Here is a 7801-nt window from a genome sequence, read left to right as displayed (position 1 = left end):
TTCCACTTCATGCTGAAATTTATTTGAATCCATTGAAATGTTTCAAACTTCTTTCTTATCGAATAAATATATCCACATATATATACTCAATTCATTGTTGGAAGTTTTTATGAAGTAGAAGAATCTCCCGCACACAACTATGCCCAGTGAACCACATACATCATCATGTATGTTTCCACTAAGTTAGTTGCCTGCTCAACTCTTGGCCTATGAACGGTATTTCAGTCATTCTCTTTAGAAGAGATTTGCAAGCGCCAAACGATCCAAAAATTAAATGACTCCAAAAATCCAATTGCATGGAGTTCCTTCATGCGTTCCTTTCTAACATGACCTAAATGGCGGTTCCACAAATAAGTGTAATTCAAATCATTTGCCTTATGGCATTTTAGCATCAGTGTTATGCATGTGTGTTTCACCATTAAGATTCATAATAACTTATCCATTGTACATGGAGTAAGGTCATAATTTGAACAACTCGTTGTTTTTCATTTGACCAGAACAAAATAACAATTATGAAGTTCTTTATTATAAATCTGAAGGGCTAGGTAGAATGCGAACGATGAACACAATAACACTTTATTTTGTTCCAGACGTGCATTCCTACCATATTCCTTGTCAGTCATTTAGGCCATCGATTTCTTGTATTGCATTGTTTTGTATGACACCTCATACCAACCAATATGGTACAAATACCCAAGAATTCCATTGTGTGACCAAACAAGGAATACATTCATAACATGTATATCATCTATATACACCCGAGCAAGACTTTCTAGTCTTTTCTTTCTTTTACGCCAAAAAATCTTTTGTAGTTTCTCTTTTAGCTTTCCTCATTCTCAGAAAACACTTCACCTTCAATAACTTCTAGGTCCATTGGTCAAATACCAATAACCTTGAAGTTCTTACTTTGAAGTTGATCATCACATGACAAGTGTTTCAGATTTCACTATTAGTAACCTTTTAATGTGATGAACAATTTCACTCATAATTTTTATCCATCAAATCATGACGACTTTCCGAGACCATGTCTGTACATGCTAGGCTCGTAAAGTTTAACCTTAGTACTCGTATGTGCAAATCTGGCTTGCACCCGTTGTCTGCACACGTAGAATCTATAACACCCGATCATCACGTGATGCTTCGAAACGACGAGTCTTCGCAACGGTGCATACTAAGGACGACCACTTCAAGGATATGCGAATATCGTTAGTGCCCAACTAGTTGGAGGATCGGGACGCCTAGTGTCTTCAACCTTCATACATTCCCATAAAACTTATGAGTTTATGCAGTCTCACTAAATTATATTCTTTCATCTTGTAATAAGGTCTTAGATATCACATATATCTCACACCTTGCTTATTTCTGAAAACAAACTTTTCAGCTCCTTACTTTTTCAAACGGATTTGAACTTCAAGTTTCACGGAGACAAGATGATTTTAGGTACTAATTGAAACAATTGCTCTAATGTGAGTTTTACCAAAAGTTTGCAATAGGACTTGATCATTTCTTGATTCTTTAACAATACGGTACCAGTCTGTAAAGTTACTTATCAGATTTAACAGTATTTCTATCTCAATTATAAGCCTAGCGCAAAGTAGAAAACGGATGCCAATTCTACAAAATTAATTCAAAATACTATTCAGACTATGTTCGTGATAATTAGTTCATGTTTTAATCTAATTACTAATGAACTCCCACTTAATACAACATCCCTCATAGTTGTTTAGTGGTACACGATCCATATCCACTACACCAAAACCGATCATCGTGTGAGATGATGTAGCTTCAATGGTGAACATCAACATGTTGATCATATCATCCATATGACTTGTGTTCAACCTTTCAGTTTCCTGTGTTCTGAGGCCATGTTTGTACATGCTAGGCTCGTCAAGCAAACCCAAGTATTTCCGCGTGTGCAACATGGCTTACACCCGTTGTATGTGAACGTAGAATCTATCACATCCGATCATCACGAGATGCTTCAAAACGACGAACTGTAGCAACGGTGCATACGAGGGGAGAACACTTTATTATCTTGATATTAATGTGAGGGATCATCTTATAATGCTACCGTCGCGATCTAAGCAAGATAAGATGCATAAAAGGATTAACATCACATGCAATTCATATGTGATATGATATGGCCCTTTAGTCTTTGCGCGATCTTCATCTCCAAAGCACGGACATGATCTCCATCATCAACGGGCATGATCTCCATCATCGTCGGCGTAGCGTCAAGGTCCATGGCGCCGTCTTCATGGTTGTTCTCCATGTAGCAACTATTACAACTACTTTTAAATAATACATCAACATGAAATATAAAGACAACCATAAGGCCCCTGCCGGTTGCCACAATACAATAATGATCATCTCATACATATTCATCATCACATCATGGCCATATCACATCACCAAACCCTGCAAAAATAAGTTAGACGCCTCTAATTTGGTTTGCATATTTTACGTGGTTTATGTTGGAGATATGCCCAAGAGGCAATAATAAAGTGGTTATTATAATATATCTTTGTGTTTATGATAAATTTTTGCATACCATGCTATAATTGTATTAACCGAAACATTGATACATGTGTGTTATGTAAACAACAAGGAGTCCCTAGTAAGCCTCTTGTATAACTAGCTTGTTGATTAATAGATGATCATGGTTTCGTGATCATGAACATAGGATGTTATTAATAACAAGGTTATGTCATTGGTTGAATGATATAATGGACATACACCCAAATAAGCGTAGCATAAGATCAAGTCATTTAGTTCAACTTGCTATAAGCTTTCGATACATAGTTACCTAAGTCCTTCGACCAGGAGATCATGTAAATCACTTACACCGAAAGGATACTTTGATTACATCAAACGCCACTGCGTAAATGGGTGGTTATAAAGATGGGATTAATTATTCGGAAAGTGTGAGTTGAAGCATATGGATCAAGAGTGGGATTTGTGTGGGGACCCCGGACTAACTGTCCGAAATACCCTGTTATGTATATAGTTCACGATCCCATGATCAGTGCGCCGTGAACACATAACCGAACTGATATCAAATTACACCATCCATTACAAAGCGGAATAAGAAAATTACAATAAGGTCACATGACCATTACTTACATAATAGCCTCGAAGGGCCTAACTAAACATCAGAGTAGCATCATCACTTCAACAGCGCGGAGCCCAAGTCATTCGCCTTAAACCCTACAGGCAACTGACTGGGAAGACGTTCCTAGCTTGCATAGACGTCGCCAACTCCTTCTTCATCCGTCGTGTTCCTCCAAGTCTGGCCAAGTAAATAGCCAGGGACAAAGCCGTGAGTACATTTGAATTGTACTCGCAAACCATCAAGAAGGTACTTTGCAAGAGTGCAAGATAACAAGTGCTAATCTAAGATGACAAGAGGGAAGAGCTAATTTCTCTTATGGAAATAGCATGAAGAAGAGAAGTAGTTTCCCTTGTGGATATAGCATATGAAAGAGAAATAGTTCCTCTTGTGGATATAGCATCCCGGCATCTCAGTTGGTGGGGACACTAAGAGGGTTCTATGACATCTCTGTATCTTTATTGAAGAAGATACTTCAACAAAATTCCACTACATAAAACACTAGGATGGGGGTAACCCAGTTTATTTCCTTTCCGACCATCTCCAAATGGTCAACCAAACCATTCTAGTACCCTTCCGGTACTCCGAAAACAAGTTCCTTTTTTCCTTTAGTAAACACTTTCTCAAACAAAACACATCAGGCTAAGCAACAGCCATTTCAACCGTCCATGACCGCGGACACGGCTATTCGAATAGATTTGACTCTGCGAGTTTGCACACTTTCCCCACAACTATCCAGGATACCTATCGTGTGGGCATCATCCCCGCATAACAACATATGCCACGACAGATACCCGGACATAACCTTTCGCCCATTCGACTTAACACGAGGTCCTACCCTATGGAGTATGTACCTCCCCGGCACCGTGGCAGCTCACCTCCTTTTGAGCGTGGCTCCACCGCCAAGCCGGGAGACCCATAGTGTCTTCCGGACGGGTCAGCCCCGAAGGCCTCCCGTTATACTATTGTCCCAACCTTGACAACCCGGACTCGGGGGTAACCGTACCCTTGTATAGTTGTGCGGTGCCTCATGCTAAGAAGAGCAAACGTCAAGTTAAGCTCCGTGCCCATGTTGGAGTAGCTATGGTTGCGCGGGTTAATTGTCACGGGTGAATACTTAGGCGCCAAAGTTTTCGAAAACAAGATTTTCTTTTCAACCATCTTTGCCAAGATCATTTCCTTTCATAAACACACGCTTGGGTAAGTCCAACTCACCCAAGGTTTTCAAAAATTCTTTTCAACAAGGTATTTTTCCAAGGGGGTTCCCAACCTATAGTTTTATGAAGGAACTAAGAGTCACAATGACATGATGCTAGCCATCATACCACTAAGGGGATGATAATTGAGGTGTTAAGGGGATCATACATACTTAGGATAAGCATGTATAGGGACAACATAAGTTGGAAGATCCAACAAGGTTCAAGATGTTAATCATCATACCGCTAAGAAGATGATAATATAGATGGTCAAGGGGGCATACATGCTTAGGGTATGCATGCATAAGATCAACAAGGGGTTCAATATACTCGAGAGTAAGTATGCAGAACATCAACAAGGGGTTCAAGAAGGGTGTCAAGAGGTCGACACACACAAGATAAGTGGGCATATCCCTCACACTTAGAAGGTACACCAAGATCATGATAATTACCACCATTTCCCTAAAGGGGATGGTAGGTGAGGTGTCAAAGAGAATCCAACATGCTCATGGTGAGCACGCTCCATCAACATAAGTAGATACCACACAAAAAATATCGAGAGACAAGAATAACAACAAAGTAACCACGATATGTGATTCAACATTCAGAGATCAAGAGATGGCTTGCCTTGGTTGGCTTATTTGTCCCTGGACTTCTTCAACTCCATCAAATATGTATTCCAACAATAAAAATAAAATCCCCGTCCGATTCCACTTCTTCTTCTTCTCCGGAAGTGTTCGCATCTATCGCCGGAAAATATAAAAGGAACACAATAAACACATTGCACCAACAAAACAACATTCAACAAACAACAACTAACCATGCAGCCAAGGTATAACATACTAAGGACTTATAGATACCACAAAACAACTTTAAGAGTTTTAATTTAGAAAACCACATTTATTTACCTAGTAGAGGTATGAGTGCGTCACAACTTAGCAATTGCCTCTCTCGGTTATCACCATGGTATAAACCAAATATCCCCTGGTAAATAACATCATGAAGAGGACAAATGCATTAGTTTGGCATCAAACACATACACAATACAATTTCAAACATTTTTGGAAGAGTAGAAATCAGTTTTCCCAATTTAATTTGCTCCCAAAACACTACATCCAAAATAGGAAGCAAACCATCTATCACATCATTTGAAAACTAAAGAAAAATAATAGAGCTAAAGTTAAATTGCAGAGGTTTTGTTTTGCAAGCATAAAACATTGGTTGTCCAATTTTTAATACAAAGAGGTGGTTAAAGTTTTTAAAACAAACCAAAAAGTTTTGGTACAATAGTCCATGCCACACATACACATTACTAACAGTACCAAATATGCATGAACAGAGACTAAAATTATTTTTCCTAGATGGCCAGTATTAAAACAAGACTAACCCAATTGGAATCACTCAAAAAGGTTGAACCTACAATTTTAGGACCTTGCTTGAATCTGACTGTACAGAAAACAAGATCTGTATGCCAAAAAATGTAGAAAAAACCTTAAAATATGAGGTCAGTTGCATCTGAAAGGTATTGACAATACGGTTCTAATGCAATTGGTTTCACTCGCAAATTCATCTCCAAGCTCATGGTGTAAACAGACAAAGTCAGATCTGACCAGAAATTGATCTGTGAATCATTTCAATTCTAGGTGGTTATTTGAGGTGAGACCAACGGCAAAATGAAGCTAATGGAGAGGGCTTTCATCCCCAGTTGAGTTTGCTCAAAAAGGTTTTGTAAAACTAAACAAATCTAACAAACAGGAAAAACAGCATGTTTTCAGAACTTTAATTACTCAGGAATATCTGCTACGAATTTGAGGATGAAACCAACTCCAAGTTGTAGATCTTTTCATAAGCTAACCGTGGAACTTTGGATCACTCGATTTGGAGCTGTACACGAGTTTTGGTGGATTTTACAAGTTCGTACCAGAATCTGAAACAGCAAGATGAAAGAAATTACTGCAAGGTTTTGGACGAATTTTGGTCAAGAACTTCAGATCTGAGGATAGGTGAAGCTTCTCCATGCTTGGACCAACATGCACCTGCATCAAGATCCAAACTTAGCAAGGGAGGAAGAAGAAGAGGAGAGAAAACCATCTAGGATTGGGGAGAAGAAGGAGAGGGATGCTCTCATGGAGAGGGGAGCTTGAGGGAGGGGAGAGCTTCATCTTGGAGAGCTTTTCATGGCCATGGCCGGCCATGAAGCTAGGAGGAGCAGCAATTTCGTGGGGAGAGGTAGGAGGAGAGTGTGTGGGAGTGGAGGAAAGAGTGGGGAGTGGAAAAGTGAGAGCAAGTGAGGAGGGGGTGGGCTGCCAAGCCCCTTTATATAGAGGGAGAGGGGGTGGGTTGCCTCCTCATTGATTGGGTTGGTTGGGAGGTAGCCTCTTCATTGATTGGGTTAGTTGGGAGGCTGGTTTGGGGAAGAGATATTTGACCCAAGCTGAATTTATTTGTGGCATTGGGAAGGGACAAAGGAGGAGAGGCTTCCCAAGGTGGAGTAATTATGTGAGAGAGAGGGAAATGGAGAGGCATGATGCATGTGTGCCATGGCATGGCCGGCCACATATTTTTGGCCATGCACAAGTGATCAACAAGAGATAATTGCTACACATGCATGACACCCAAGGTTGAGTGCCTCACAAATTACTAAAATGGTGGCCTAAAAAGATATACAATTTTAGGCAAAGTGATACTAATGCACAAGGGTGCTAAAGTAGATGGTGGTGACATTCGACTCGATAAAAGATGTGTCCAAGAGATGATGGTGGTGATGGTGATTTAGACAATGGTAGAGCAAGGCTAGGAGAGATGGTGAGTGAAGTAACCATATACTCACAAGGATGAATATGGTGACATAAATCATCAGTTCATGATGTCAAGGTGATGATGGAAAATAATAAAGGATTGAGATGGGTATGATGAAATATAAGTTGCGCTTCAAATAAGAGGTCAATTGGGAGTGGTTTGAAATACTCCCTGAGTCTAGGGTTTTGTTGAAGGGATTCCACTTGAAAGTATCAAATGATCATCCATACGATCAAGAATTGGATGATGGGGGATACAATGTGGTGGATCAGAGATGTGCATAAGATGTGCAAGTGTTGCCATTTAAATAGAATTCAGTTGAAAGGTATTCGAAACACCTCAATTGTCTAGGGACAATTGAGAAGGAAATTAATTTTAAAAAAAGACTTTGAAAAGGATTGAGAGAAGTTAGGTAGAACATAGGATTCAAAATGTTCTACTTACTTTATCAAGTAAGGTGGAGTTTTCTAAATTTTAAATAACCAAGAGAAAAACAAGAAATGGTATAAGTACCATAAGCAAGCCTTTTGTAAAAAGGAAAACAAAATAGAAAGTAATGTTTTAGAAATCAGTACTTGGTAGAAATGGGATGAAAAACAAAACCCATTTCAGTTCTGTGTTTTCTTTGAAGAAATATCCTGAAAAGATTTTATAAAACTAGAAGTAGTTTTGTGATCAAAACTAGAGAAGGAAAACA

This window comes from Lolium rigidum, chromosome 4, assembly GCF_022539505.1.
Source record: "Lolium rigidum isolate FL_2022 chromosome 4, APGP_CSIRO_Lrig_0.1, whole genome shotgun sequence".
Classification (NCBI taxonomy): domain Eukaryota; kingdom Viridiplantae; phylum Streptophyta; class Magnoliopsida; order Poales; family Poaceae; genus Lolium; species Lolium rigidum.
Note: the sequence above shows the minus strand (reverse complement) of the source record.